General features: G+C 45.0%; 1 pseudogene; it reads right to left on the reverse strand.

Annotated features, from left to right (window-relative positions):
* Positions 1-14599: 14599 nt before the first annotated feature.
* Positions 14600-15352, reverse strand: LOC130083210 (putative nuclease HARBI1; annotated as a pseudogene).

Consider the following 15352-nt stretch of genomic DNA (forward strand, 5'->3'; position numbering starts at 1 on the left):
TGGCTAAGTAATAATGTAGAGGAAAAAGTCGAATGCATTAAATGTTTTTACAATCCTTTATATTATTTGATAAACAACATAGAAGTCATTTAATTTTACAGCATGAGAGCAATTATAAAACAACATTAAAAACACAAGTCCTATATAATCAAAACATTAGACACTGAATAAGATCAGGGATTCAGGCAATTACATGATGATATCATCGTCGTCATCATCAATAAACAGCCAACATCACCTGATCTCATTTTCTCTCTTTATAAACACACAATTATAACAGCCAGAGAAAATGTTATACTAAAAAGTTAAGGGTCAAGAGCACAACTAAAGCAAACGCTAACCACCATCATGGTGACTTTAAAATACAACTATTGATTTCATTAAAATGGAAATTAAATAAAGTAAATCTGGTTAGTAATAAGTGAAGCTGGTAATGCTGTTTGAGTTGTTTACTCCTCCTCTGCTGAGATCTTCACAGATTTAATGTGCTGCCATGCATGTCAAATTTTTTTGCGGTGCTTATTCCAACCAAAATTCAACATCTGTCTGACGTTGGAGCTTGACGCCAAACAAACGTTGGGTTTAGACGTCAACCTGAATTAAATTTTCAACCAAAATACTGTATGACGTCGGACTCACGTTGGATTAGTTGGAGTTCAACGTCTTCCTGACGTCACATTGACGTACTGTGCCTGCTGGGAGGGATCTTTCATCATATATTGCTCATTAACAGCAGTGTATGAAGAGCTTGAGCCCCCGAGTGCCGACATGACAAGTGATTGATGTGTTAAAGATGCATTAAAGCCCAATAAAGCTATAATGGTCCCCCAGGGGCAAGAGCAGGGCCTGCAAATAAATTACACCTTAAAATAAATAAATAAATAAAATAGAAACATTTCTATAATTAATTATGATTAATCACACCTAATCACCTACAAATAATTTGTAATCCAAGATATATTTTCCACATCAAATCTCCAAATGAATGTGGAAACAACAAAGACAGTATTTTTTTATATTTGTTTAATGGCATCTTTTTAAAGGATTAGCCTGAGAAAGGCCAGTATCACTGATACTAATACATCAATACTGATGCGTTTATCTTTTAATTGTAATGAACTTCACATAACAATTCACATAAACCCATTATAATAGGTGTAAGGCTATTTTCAGACTGCAGGCAAATCTGATTTTTTTTTTCAGGCTGACTGTCCGCTTTATTAATAGGAAGTGATGAAAAGAGATTTGTGTGTCCAGAAATAATCAATCTATCTGCATGGGTTGCTTTGGTAACCACGTTATTACGCATGTATGTGACGAGGCTTTTAAAACAGATGCAGGAAAAATGGAGGTGCATCATCTCGTTCTCTGTCGATTCACAGTGCAAAACTCCTCCATCACACATGAAAAACTCAGCGACACTGGTACAATACATGTATAAATGTATGAATACTTCTGGCATTTCCGTCCCTGGTTTGATGTTATGGTGGTGTGTTGGCTAAGAGTGTGACACAAAAGACAATTTGAAATCTGATTGAGCAGTCTTGCTCAGACTGAGACGCATCTGTAAAAAACCTGATTGGAACCGCATTTCAAAGCAGAGGCGGAACAGGGGAGGATGCAGGGATGGAGGGATGGAGGGATGGAGGGGCGGAGGGGCGGAGGGGCACAGGGACGGAGGGAGGGATGGAGTGGATGCAGGGATGGAGGGAGGGATGGAGTGGATGGAGGGATGGAGTGGATGCTGGGATGGAGGGGCAGAGGGACGGAGGGAGGGATGGAGTGGATGCAGGGATGGAGTGGATGCAGGGATGGAGGGAGGGATGTAGTGGATGGAGGGACGGAGGGAGGGATGGAGTGGATGGAGGGATGGAGTGGATGCAGGGATGGAGGGACGGAGGGAGGGATGGAGTGGATGGAGGGATGGAGTGGATGCAGGGATGGAGGGACGGAGGGAGGGATGGAGTGGATGGAGGGATGGAGTGAGGGATGGAGTGGATGGAGGGATGGAGTGGATGCAGGGATGGAGGGACGGAGTGCATGGAGGGACGGAGGGAAGGATGGAGGGAGGGATGGAGGGATGGAGTGGATGCAGGGATGGAGGGACGGAGTGGATGGAGGAACGGAGTGGATGGAGGGACGGATGGAGGGAGGGATTGAGGGACGGATGGAGGGATGGAGTGGATGGAGTGGATGCAGGGATGGAGGGACGGAGTGGATGGAGGGACAGAGGGAGGGATGGAGTGGATGGAGGGATGGAGTGAGGGATGAAGGGATGGAGTGGATGCAGGGATGGAGGGACGCAGTGCATGGAGGGACGGAGGGAGGGATGGAGTGGATGAAGGAATGGAGTGGATGCAGGGATGGAGGGAAGGAGGGAGGGATGGAGTGGATGGAGGGATGGAGTGGATGCAGGGATGGAGGGACGGAGTGCATGGAGGGATGGAGGGAGGGACGGATGGAGGGAGGGATGGAGTGGATGGAGGGATGGAGTGGATGCAGGGATGGAGGGACGGAGGGAGTGACGGAGGGAGGGATGGAGGGAGGGATGGATGCAGGGATGGAGGGATGGAGGGGCGGAGGGGCAGAGGGACGGAGGGAGGGATGGAGTGGATGCAGGGATGGAGGGACGGAGGGAGGGATGGAGTGGATGGAGGGATGGAGTGGATGCAGGGATGGAGGGGCGGAGGGGCAGAGGGACGGAGGGAGGGATGGAGTGGATGGAGTGGATGCAGGGATGTAGTGGATGCAGGGATGGAGTGGATGGAGGGATGGAGTGGATGCAGGGACGGAGGGAGGGATGGAGTGGATGGAGGGATGGAGTGGATGCAGGGATGGAGGGACGGAGGGAGGGATGGAGGGATGGAGTGGATGCAGGGATGGAGGGACGGAGTGCATGGAGGGACGGAGGGAGGGATGGAGGGAGGGATGGAGTGGATGCAGGGATGGAGGGACGGAGTGGATGGAGGGAGGGATGGAGGGATGGATGGATGGAGGGATGGAGTGGATGGAGTGGATGCAGGGATGGAGGGACGGAGTGGATGGAGGGACGGAGGGAGGGATGGAGTGGATGGAGGGATGAAGTGAGGGATGGAGTGGATGCAGGGATGGAGGGACGGAGGGAGGGATGGAGTGGATGGAGGGATGGCGTGAGGGATGGAGTGGATGCAGGGATGGAGGGACGGAGTGGATGGAGGGACGGAGGGAGGGATGGAGTGGATGGAGGGATGGAGTGGATGCAGGGATGGAGGGACGGAGGGAGGGATGGAGTGGATGGAGGGATGGAGTGAGGGATGGAGGGACGGAGGGAGGGATGGAGGGAGGGATGGAGGGATGGAGTGGATGCAGGGATGGAGGGACGGAGGGAGGGATGGAGGGACGGAGGGAGGGATGGAGTGGATGCAGGGATGGAGGGACGAAGGGAGGGATGGAGTGGATGGAGTGGATGGAGGGATGGAGTGGATGCAGGGATGGAGGGTCTGAGTGCATGGAGGGACGGATGGAGGGATGGAGTGGATGCAGGGATGGAGGGACGGAGGGAGGGATGGAGTGGATGGAGGGATGGAGTGAGGGATAGAGTGGATGGAGGGATGGAGTGGATGCAGGGATGGAGGGACGGAGTACATGGAGGGACGGAGGGAGGGATGGATGGAGTGGATGCAGGGATGGAGGGACGGAGGGAGGGATGGAGTGGATGGAGGGATGGAGTGAGGGATGGAGTGGATGCAGGGATGGAGGGACGGAGTGGATGGAGGGACGGAGTGCATGGAGGGACAGAGGGAGGGAGGGAGGGAGGGATGGAGTGATGGAGTGGATGCAGGGATGGAGGGACGGAGTGGATGGAGGGACGGAGTGCATGGAGGGAGGGAGGGAGGGATGGAGGGACGGAGGGAGGGACGGAGTGGATGGAGGGATGGAGTGGATGCAGGAATGGAGGGACGGAGTGGATGGAGGGATGGAGGGACGGAGGGAGAGAGGGATGGAGTGAGGGACTGGATGGAGGGACGGAGTGCATGGAGGGATGGAGGGATGGAGGGACGGAGGGAGGGATGGAGGGAGGGACGGAGTGGATGGAGGGATGGAGTGGATGCAGGAATGGAGGGACGGAGTGGATGGAGGGACGGAGTGGATGGAGGGACGGAGTGCATGGAGGGACGGAGTGCATGGAGGCACGGAGGGAGGGAGGGAGGGACGGAGTGCATGGAGGGACGGAGTGCATGGAGGGACGGAGGGAGGGAGGGAGGGGCGGAGTGGATGGAGGGACGGAGGGAGGGAGTGGATGGAGGAATGGAGGGATGGAGGGACGCAGGGATGGAGGGACGGAGTGCATGGAGGGAGGGAGGGATGGAGTGGATGCAGGGATGGAGGGACGGAGTGGATGGAGGGACGGAGTGCATGGAGGGACGGAGGGAGGGAGGGATGGAGTGATGGAGTGGATGCAGGGATGGAGGGACGGAGTGGATGGAGGGACGGAGTGCATGGAGGGATGGAGGGAGGGATGGATGGAGGGACGGAGGGAGGGATGGAGGGAGTGGATGGAGGGATGGAGGAATGGAGGGACGCAGGGATGGAGGGACGGAGTGCATGGAGGGAGGGAGGGATGGAGGGAGTGGATGGAGGGATGGAGGAATGGAGGGATGGAGGGATGGAGGGACGCAGGGATGGAGGGACGGAGTGCATGGAGGGAGGGAGGGAGGGATGGAGGGATGGAGGGAGTGGATGGAGGGATGGAGGAACGGAGGGATGGAGGGACGCAGGGATGGAGGGACGGAGTGAGGGATAGAGTGGATGGAGGGATGGAGTGGATGCAGGGATGGAGGGACAGAGTGCATGGAGGGAGGGACGGAGGGAGGGATGGAGGGAGTGGATGGAGGAATGGAGGGATGGAGGGACGCAGGGATGGAGGGACGGAGTGCATGGAGGGAGGGAGGGAGGGAGGGAGGGAGGGAAGGATGGAGGGAGTGGATGGAGGGATGGAGGGATGGAGGGACGCAGGGATGGAGGGACGGAGTGAGGGATAGAGTGGATGGAGGGACGGAGTGCATGGAGGGACGGAGGAGTTGGCAAGTTTGAACTACCAAGGATGCGAGTCTGAAGTGTGCGTACTCGGTATTGAGAATGGCCCTATCTCTGCAGATACCGTGTTTGTTTCCTTAGTGATTAATTCGGTTTTCAATTCGATCAAGTGTTTATATGTTCTCTCGCCCTTTCAATCAGATCGAAATTTCGGATCGATTAAGGTGTGATTGAGCAGCCATTTCGATAACTAATGTATTATTTGGGTACAATATAGGCATATAACCTGTAGCCTATACAGCTGTTCTGTCTGCTTCCACCAGGCCGCGCGTGTGCCTGTGTGTGTGTGTGTGTACGCGTGCGCGCGTGTGTGTGTGTCCATACCTGCTTAGACATACTGCCAGTCTCTGTTCAGGATCGATTGGTTCACAGAAATTGGTGGTCTTCTTTTTAATATGTGGCTCCAGAATCGCTAGCAAAGCATCAAACTGTTCCACTGACATTCTGAAGTAAATTTTGAATCGCTCGGGATAAATTCGCAACTCATTGATAAGGAAGTGGAACTCTCCTTCCTCTCGGCGCAATTTCAGGATTGGATGGACCCAACATTTTCTCTTTATTCTCATTTCAATAAGTGAGAGGGCAACAAAATCATCCTTACTGCTTGATGAATCCATTTTGTATTTTTGTGCGTTTTTTTCGCAAAGGTTTAATAAATACGCATCGAACTCAGTGTGCAAGGTTTCTGTGCGTGACAAATTTTTAGGCTTACGGACACGAAAAAACGCATATGAAAATTTCGGACTCAGTGTGCAATGGCCTTAACAGAAAACTCTCAACGCGGTCCCGCCGCTCATTCACACACAAACCTTGAAATAGGTTCCAAAATGCAGGCGTTAAAAAAGGCACTATCTCTATAAATAAACCACAGATTTGAGCTTTACACAACTACATTCTCGCCTGAAAAACTCTTAAAACTACATTTCGTGACACAATAACAGACGCTTGCTGGTTGGTGCGAGATGCATTCTGGGATACCTGGCTCTCTCAAGTCTGCACAAGTCACCTCTCGATGCATCCTCGATAAAGGAGCAGATCAAGAACACACCTGGGATTTGAACTGGACTTGGCTAGATGTGAACTTCGAATTGGAACAGTACTCAGGCAGAGACTGATGAGGTTTCACAAGTACAGACAAGAACACATATTGAGAAACGGACGAAGGCAAATAGGGAAGGGGAAGCATTGCAACTAAGTGAACAGAAAATACACTTCAAAATAAGAGTCCATAAATACAACAAATGACCACGAGACAGGGATCCAACACATTTTGGTTTTGTTTCATGTTCTTGTTCCATGTTTGTCATGTGATCCCCTGTTCTAGTCATGTGATCCTGCCATGTGTTCTGTGTTGTCATTGTTTCATAGTTCACAGGTGTCCCTTGTCTAGTCATTAGTCTTGTGTATTTAAGCCCTCATGTTTGCCATGTGTCTTTGTTTCCCCATAACCACTGTTGTGGACTCCCTGTTAAAGCATTGTGACACTGTGCCTTTTATATAGTGTGTTTGGTGATGCTTCGTTTGAAACTGCTGTCAGTTCATTTCTTCACTTTAAAGTTTATTTTGTGCATTAATTCTTACAGTGAATAAGTAGTAAAATAACTAATTCAAACATTTGGAATCAGTATTTTTCATATTCACACCTGCATGTAACTGAGCAGATCTCGGCGTGTGTGAGCGTCCAACACGTGACGCCCATCAGACACACCGTGAGAAGGATGGGAGGCTGAGCGGCTCAGTCTATAATTAGGGGGTACATTTCACATAAAAAAAAGAAGAACAAAAACAATATGCTTTCTCAATTAAATGACTTTTGGTGTCAGTTTATATATTTCTATTTTTATATATTACATTTCATAGTTCATCACTGTAACATATCTTCTAGTTTATTAAAAGATTTAAACTAAGTCGTTGATGTCCCCTGAGAGTGCATGTGAAGTTTTAGCTCAAAATACCCCACAGAATCTTTTTTACAGCATGTTAAAATTGCCACTTTTGGCGGGTGAGCAAAAACGTGCTGTTTTTGTGTGTGTATCTCTTTAAATGCAAATGAGCCACTGCTCCCGGCCCCCTTTCTAGAAGAGTTACAACTTTTGAGCAAAGCCTGCTTTGTACTGACCCTCTTTCACAAAGTAGTCTGGTGTAAAATGATTTGCGCGAAACATAAACGCATTTAGGTCACATTCCCTTCAAAAACTAAAAGTTATCCACTGCGTCTTCGGCTCAGATGTCGGGAGTACATGAAGACTGCTATGTTCATTCTTACATCCAACAACAAAACACTCAATCGCTTAGGAGACATTCTTGTCTACATCTGCTCCAGCGTCGAAACACTGGCGGACTGTGTCCCGCTCACTCAGGGCGGGTCTATGCTAATGCAGCAGTGTCAATCAACAGTCGTGGGAGGGGCCTGTGCAAAGTGATGTCACTTTTCCCAGAATCTGCGAACGGCTTGTTCTGAGACACTGCTTATGATTTATGGGGATTCAGAAAAAAGCACTGGGTGGATTTTTATCATTATCAGGTGGTTGTGTACACACACTGCCAACGCACATTTATGTTCAAACACCATATAAAATTTTGTATAAAAGATCCCCTTTAAACACAGTTTTGATATTACAAGGGAAAGGATGTTACGCACAAACTGTTTGCCACTACACACTCGGATTAAGCACTTTAAGCGCCACATGTAAAGACGCTTTTATCTGTTCTGCCAGACTTCTGTAAAGTGGACAGTTTGAGTTTGCTTTTGTAAAGCTATAAGGCTGAGCACTTTAAACCTCACATTGTTGCATTTACAGTATTACTAAGCACACTCACTGGAGAAGCATTGTGGCTGGTGGGAATACCCATAATCCTTTGCACTTGAATCATTTAACCCTTTCACGCATAGAGGTCACTACAGTGGACAGCTATTCAAAAAGCCATTTTCTTGTGTATGCATGGGTTCTGATGGCATAGTTGTACATCAACCCCTACAGTGGATCATCCTGTTCACTGCCACCCAGTGGCAAGCCTTTGTTTGAGGACTTTTGCTTCTCCAAACCAAGAAACAGAAATGCCTAGTTGCTCCAGAATACCCATTCATTCCTTCTATCCAAGGAGGCTTTTGCAGGTAAAAAACAAAACAAATGTTGTTGCATCAAGTAACATCTAAAGAGTCATATCATTGTTAAATCTTCCAAGTATTGATTTTAGATTTGGAGGAAATTCTGATTATCATGCATCACTAGCTTTATTTCAGCTACAATTCATAATTGTCACAAACTGCTGGGAGACCAGAAAGTTGAGATCCACATGCAGCTTTAATGAAGAAGACACATAGTCCAAAATACAGGCAATAGGTCAAAACACAGGTAGGCAGTCCAAACAAACAAACAAACAAACAAACAAACAGGCAGGGGTCAGAGGCAAAAGAGTAATCCACGGAACAGGCAAGAAATCCAAAAACTAGTGATGTGACGTTCGGCACCGAGGCTTCGAAGCTTGAAGCATCCCACATGAACCACTGTACCGGAGCTTGATTCGTTTAGCCATAACCATGTGATCAGTGACGTTTCATATTCTGATTCAAAAATAGCGCAAACCCCTTGCGCAGGTTTCGAGTGTCATGCGCTTCGGTAGTGAACTGAGGCCGTTCCGAAGTCTGGCTGCATTTTCAGGTCGTGTCAACTCCCATGTGAGAGAATATTCTCAAAGGCAGGGGAAGTAGTACATAAAAAAAGAAATGGACTTAGCCCTCACACTGTTGAACAAGTCCTGTTCCTTAGTAAAAAAAGCTTTAATTTCTTCAATAACACAACTCCCCAGTTCCCAAGCACTTTCACTACCCAGCCTTTCACCATTCCACAATAGCTTTCTTTTTGATTATATACAGTATGCCTATATGAGCCTTGCCTATGAACTCATAGGTTTAGGACTATGGCTAAAGTTTTAAGGCATTTGCATTTGTTAAACAAAGCAGAGTTAATTTGTCCTATGTATTAATTCTTTCATAAATTAATTAATCGCTCATTTGTTCATACATTGTGTAAACATCAACGCTAACACTGATGATTTTATTGCTTTGTGGTTTTCATAGCACAAAGTGATTTATAACATAAAACAATAAATAAAAAAATTGGGAAAGGTAGCTTTTCCACCTTTTGACCACAAGATGTCGTTAGCGTGCACCGTGTTGAAAAGCTGTGAGTAATGAACCAATTTACAATACACTTGAGCGGAAAGCCTCATTGCTTCACAAAGCTTCATTTCACCATCACTACCAAAAACCAAGAGACATGAAACCAGGGAAAACGCTGAGTGAACATGGTATAAATAGCCCGAGACCAACAGGGCAATGAGACACAGGTGAATGCAATCAGTGATGATGAGTCCGGGCAGTGGGTTATGGGAAATGTAGTTTGTGAGGGAGTGATAATGGTCTGGTGTGGAGTGCCCTCTAGTGGCTCTCAAGGGCACTCCAGCTGGTGACCGGTACAATAATATTACTGTGACTGTTGTTCTTGAAATGACTTCTCTTTGAAAGTTTTTGGCAGTAAATAAATATATTTGAGTTATTAGAATGTAATTTGCAGTTACATCATACAGTAATGTCATTTCTCTGCCTGGAAGCCACTTCCCTTTCCTGTATCCTTACTTGTTTTGGACGATCCCTGGAAGTGTGTGCGCTTCACCATCACATGTCACGAATCCACGAGCTCCAACATCACCTGTAACACAGAAAAAGACTCATCTGACATATCTAGTTAGTTTCCCTGCCTGTCCCGTTTCTGCCACGCTGCAACAATAAACCTGCGTTATACTCACATCTTGCTGTCTTCGTCTCTGGTCTTTCCTGACAGTGTGTTACTTTACTCGTTACATCAAAAAGTAATGCCCAAAGAGCAATAAAAACATAAATAAATCTTGACTGAGGTTGTTAATTTAGTGTTTTTGGTCATTTTTAAAGGGTGATGTTTCAGGTAACGTTGTGGAGTAATAAACAAAATGAATATCCATCCATCACAGGGTCATCAGGAGGCTGGAGCCTATCCCAGCGTATAACCAGTGCGGGGTTTTTAAAATGGAAGCATGAATATCAGAAAAAGAAAAAACAAAAACAAAAAACAACATATTTGGTAAGATTATTTGTTGCACTGCTCTACTCAGTGTCTGAAATAATTGTGGTCCACCACAAGATGGCGTTAGGGTGACAAATTGCAATGTATTTAAGCTTTGATTTGTTTGCCTGGCATCATGATGAACGCCTCAACCTTCATTTGGTTTGATCTGCACATCCCTAGCTTTAACCTCTGCTTTTAAGCACATTCAATATGCTGTCATCCATCATAATACAATTATGATACATCATAATACACATAATACAAGCGTGATTTCACCAAGTACAACGTGTTCCTGGATGGATCAACATCTTTGTTGATCCTGGAACAACATTTTTATAAATAAAATCAGATTTGAGGGACAAGTTCACCGTTTATGTCAACCTATCATTTACCTCAGATGTCAGGGATAAGTTATGGGATAGGATTACATTTTTGGACAGGAACTTTGTTCCAGGATCAACAAAATATGTTGATCCAGGAACATTTCTTACTGGGCAAAATCACGGTGACTGTCGGGGGACATATGAGAATTACAGTTGTATTCCCATTAAATACACAAGCATTGACGATTCCAAAAGTGACATGAGTCCTTAAGCCACAATACAAATATAATTTAGTCGTTTTTTTGCCAGAATGTATCTGATATCTGACAAGAACACTGATTTTCCAATCTTGGACCCCTTCCAAGTTGTACATCTCTTGCTAAGAGCGAGACGACCGCTGCCTTCTTTGTGTACCTCATTTAAAACTGAATGCTTAATGCTATCAGATCGTTGTAGTGGAAATAGGTAACTCCACTATATTTAAATACCCTTCTGTACATTAAAAACGTAAATTCTGCAAACTCCCAATTGTGATGTTGCTATAAACAATAGTTTGCCAGTTGTAGAATATTGTCTATTGCAGGTCCAAGTGGTCTGTAATTTACAGGAATCGACAGAGGAAAGCCCAGAGCGGCTCGACGTCGAAGCGACCACCTCCAGGAACCTTCCCAGGTTGCCTCATCCCACATGCCATCCAACCATGTTCAGCCACAAGCATTGTCCCATCCCGCTGCATGTCCCATAAGTGGCAAGGTCCTTCAGATTACTTCTGTATCATCACTGTCTGAACTTGCATGAATAGTTAGTACCATTAGTTGATGCTTGTTTTGTCCAACCAACTAAGAAATTAGTAATGCCCTTGCGTGCATCGTCTACTACAAGAATAAATAGTGCTTTAAAGCTGTTCAGAGCTGATGAGGATGAGTTGATGTTTCTGCTGATTCTCGGAGGGGAGAATGCACTTTTACCCTGAAGAGACTGACGGCTCCCTGAGACGGGTGTTCAGCGAGGACCTTCAAGCGAAGCATATCAGCCAGGAGCAGGTGTGTTACAAGTTTACCGGTGGTGTCCAACGATTGATCATGTCAGAGCAATCACATCTGCCCTTTGCTTTGGACTTCTGTTGCAGATCAAGGAAGTGGCAATGCCCCCAGGGGTGCAGACATGGGGTATGTGTATATTATTATTATTATTATTATTATATGCACTGCATAGGGGCGCCAAAACAGTTCTTTGAAAATCTTCTTCAGTAAAACGTTTAAAATAATTAAAAAATAATGTTTGTTAAAAACATAATGTTTGTTCAGCATTTTTAACGAGTATATTTTTATTTTATTTCATTATATAACGTGATATCAACTGCCCACCCTCGACATACTTTAAAAGAGCCGTTGCTCTGTGACAGTCACATGTCCAAAATGGACCGAGGTGGGAAGCGTTCTGGGGCGCAGAACAGAAAACTTAAAAAAGAAAATGAAAACCAATGCCTTAAAATGAGGACATCAATGTCCAAGTGGATAAAAAGAGATTGGTAAGCTTAACCTATCATTTGTATCAATGTAAGTCTTGAAGTTAATCAACATTTAATGTTGTTGCTGGTGAAGGCATAGTTACCAGTTCATTAAAACCTCAATAAATAAAAAACGTAGCGGTATGTTTGTGAATGGGCGTTTGATTTAAATTCCAGAAAAACTGAGGAGACTGTCAAAAATGTACACTGAGCCTCTCACCACTGTTAATGCGGACAAGACCATTATGTCAAGGGGCGCATTGATGCACGGCTTTCTATCGGCTAAAGCAGGGGCACAATTACAATAATAAAACATAAAAGAATCGACAAAGCCTTGCTGGAACTGGACTGGACAACCAGACTCTAACGTCATACACTCTTTGGTTCGGTAACTTTTAGATCCAAGCAGGAGTCTTCCACCGGAGCCGTTTTCGTGTTTTTAGGTCTGTGCGCACAAAACGCTGTTATCGGTTAATTGGATGGATCGACTTTTGTCGATAAGACTTTGCGGTTTTATTTACGTGGCCTTCTTTTAGGCTACTTTACAAAACATGTTAGAAACTATTAGATGCGGTGTGAGTAAATGACCTCATCCAGATGTTTATAGCTTGTCAAATTTGCCCCGTTTTGGGTGTGAAGAAAAACGTGCCGTTTTTGTGTGTCCCTTTAAATGCAAATGCCCCGTTCAGAAGAGGGCCAATCATGAGCTACAGATACAAACAATAACAAAACATGCCAATCTTAGTCATTCAAAATCTCAGAAATAACCAGCAGCGAGTGCAGCTTTACAGAGAGGCTCGGGAAGAGTTTCACTTTTAGACGTTTCTGAATGTTAGTGGAGACATTTGTGTAGTTCTTGTGGAGTTACATTGATTCATGTTTAACTTTTACACAAGTGTCCACAGTTCCTGAGGTGTTTATAAGGCTCACCAAAACAAAGTTACTGGGTTTCACTTTTCACGTTTTCTGGGTTGGTAGAAGCAGTGTGTGTATGTAAAATGTGAATGTATAGTCTATTACCATCCTAGACAGATTGGTATTCATTGATTTTTAGATCCATCCCCAACTCCAAACGTTATTGCCAGCAGATCAAGACAAAATATAAAAAATAATTCACAGTGGTGAGTATTTACCACAACCTTTTATTATATTTGTGAACATTTTATCACGAACACGAAAAAAGTGTGAAATCCGGAAAACTGGGGGAGGACCACCTCCTCTAGAATACACTGGCGGAGGAGTTGGCGCTGAGTTACAGTAAGGGTGGACGATTATGGATGGCTGAAATCTGACCCTGGTGCTGGCTCCTCGAAGCAAGTAACACTGGGTATGTGTGTGCAATGCATTACTAATTTTTAAAAAGTGTTAAATATGGCTGACTCTATGTTGTGCAGTAGAGGGAAATACAGTGTCCCTGTTGAAGCCAGCACACATGCACACAGTCTCCCGCACAGAGGTCAGTATACAGCACCATGAACATAACCTGCTTTATAACAGTTATGCTTTACATTGGCCTACTTTTATTTATTAGGGTGAAGCAAATGATGAAGACACTCTGAGACAGTTGCTGAGGTGAATGCACTGGGCTTTTTATTATGGCACACATTTAAATATCATAATTAAGTGTCTGGCCCCTACACATCTCTTTTATTGTAGGACCCTTGACATAAATTACAGTCAGTCCTATGTTTGTAGAAAGTCATGCCACGTTTTGTGATTTGATTAACCTCCAGGAAACCTGTACTGATTGTTTGTGGTGGAATTGTTTCAGGTGGAAACCGACTCATTCAGGGCCCTTTACAAAAGGAGTCTCGAACTAGACTGTTCTCTACAGGAGGTGGACTGTGAGCTGAGGAGGCTCCAAATTAAAACATTTCAATTGGAGATCTAACAGCTGGAAAAAAACAGATCTCAGTGTGTGAACTTATTTATCCAAGTAACCCTTTAGTATGAACACAATGAATATTTATGAATGTAACTTTCTCTTGCTCTCTTTCTTCCTCCCTAGCCACATGACCAATAAAACAGTTTGAGACCTATCTGCAGTGTCAATGTACTTTTATTAAGTAAAATATTGTGTTGTGATTGCCTCTCTGACAGCTGCGCCAGCTGGGTGGTCAAGCGTGATGGGGTCAGTTTCATCAGGGAGAAGCTGGTTTTGTGGTGGTTCTCGCTCCTTTCTGAGAGTGGCTATATTGTGCAGAATGGCACTTGCAGCCACTATCTGTGATGCCCGCTTTGGTGACTCTCTTAAGCGCCTAAGGCAGTTGAAACGTGCCTTTAGGATGCCAAAGGTCATCTCGATCTTGACCCTGGTTTAACTGAGCGCCACATCGAAGCGGTTTTGTGGCCCTGTCTTGATGGTTCTATAGATTATCTTATTATTATTAACTTATTATTATCTCAGATTTTCCCTTGGTGTGTTAAGAGTGTCAGAACCTGCTCAGAAGAAGGATTTTTTTGTCCTCATGTTTGTGGTCTATCACATTTTGAAAATCTTATAAGATGTAAAACATCTTTTGGTGTGTACCAAGCATTAATTACTATTCATTTAAAGATTGCTCTCAATGCAAATAAAAAGCATGTCACATGTATAGTAGCCCAAACTGAACATGGCTGTGAAAGGACTTTCTGTTCACATAATCCGCCTCATGTTCTCCTAGAGCTGCGGAGATTGCAACATGTGTGCAGTCTATTGCTCCTATGACTCTAGGGAAACCTGTCATAGGAATTTAAAAATATATATATATTTAAAACCATTCTTAACATGTAGCTACTGTAGACTATTGTATAATACATTTAAGTACTTTAAGTGAAATCTGCTTCTTGAAGGAAAAAAAAACCTGAATGTGAAAATCAAATTAAATTTGTTAAATTTGTTCATGTGATGTCACCCTATCAATATATCTTACCGGAAATTTTCTAAAAGTCCTCTTTTATGGACATGGTTGATAAATGTCCAGGGAACACAATAAAGCCAATTATGTACCCCTGCAGGGCGAGGACCATCTTGTGAATGGTTCGACAAACAGTGTTTTTCCATAGGTTCTCCGTATCACTGACCACATACAAGTATGTACCACTTCCGCCAAAACCGCAACGCAATACATACCATTTGTGGTACAGTAAGTGTATGGCTTCGACGTGTCACATTTGTTATGTGGGGCTCAAGAAGTTTGCAAAGATAAGATATTCCTTCCGCGGAAAATATGTATCTTTCATACAAGTATCGGGAAAGGCAAGTGGTCTGTCTGTCCCTAAAAACTCTCTCTACGAAGTGCTGGTCTAACAATTTGCACGGAGATGTTCACAGGATTTGGAAGAAAAGTTGAAGCCAT

Source organism: Rhinichthys klamathensis, unplaced genomic scaffold (assembly GCF_029890125.1).
Source record: "Rhinichthys klamathensis goyatoka isolate OS25496 unplaced genomic scaffold, OSU_Roscu_1.1 h1tg000054l_1, whole genome shotgun sequence".
In the NCBI taxonomy this organism is placed as follows: Eukaryota; Metazoa; Chordata; class Actinopteri; order Cypriniformes; family Leuciscidae; genus Rhinichthys; species Rhinichthys klamathensis.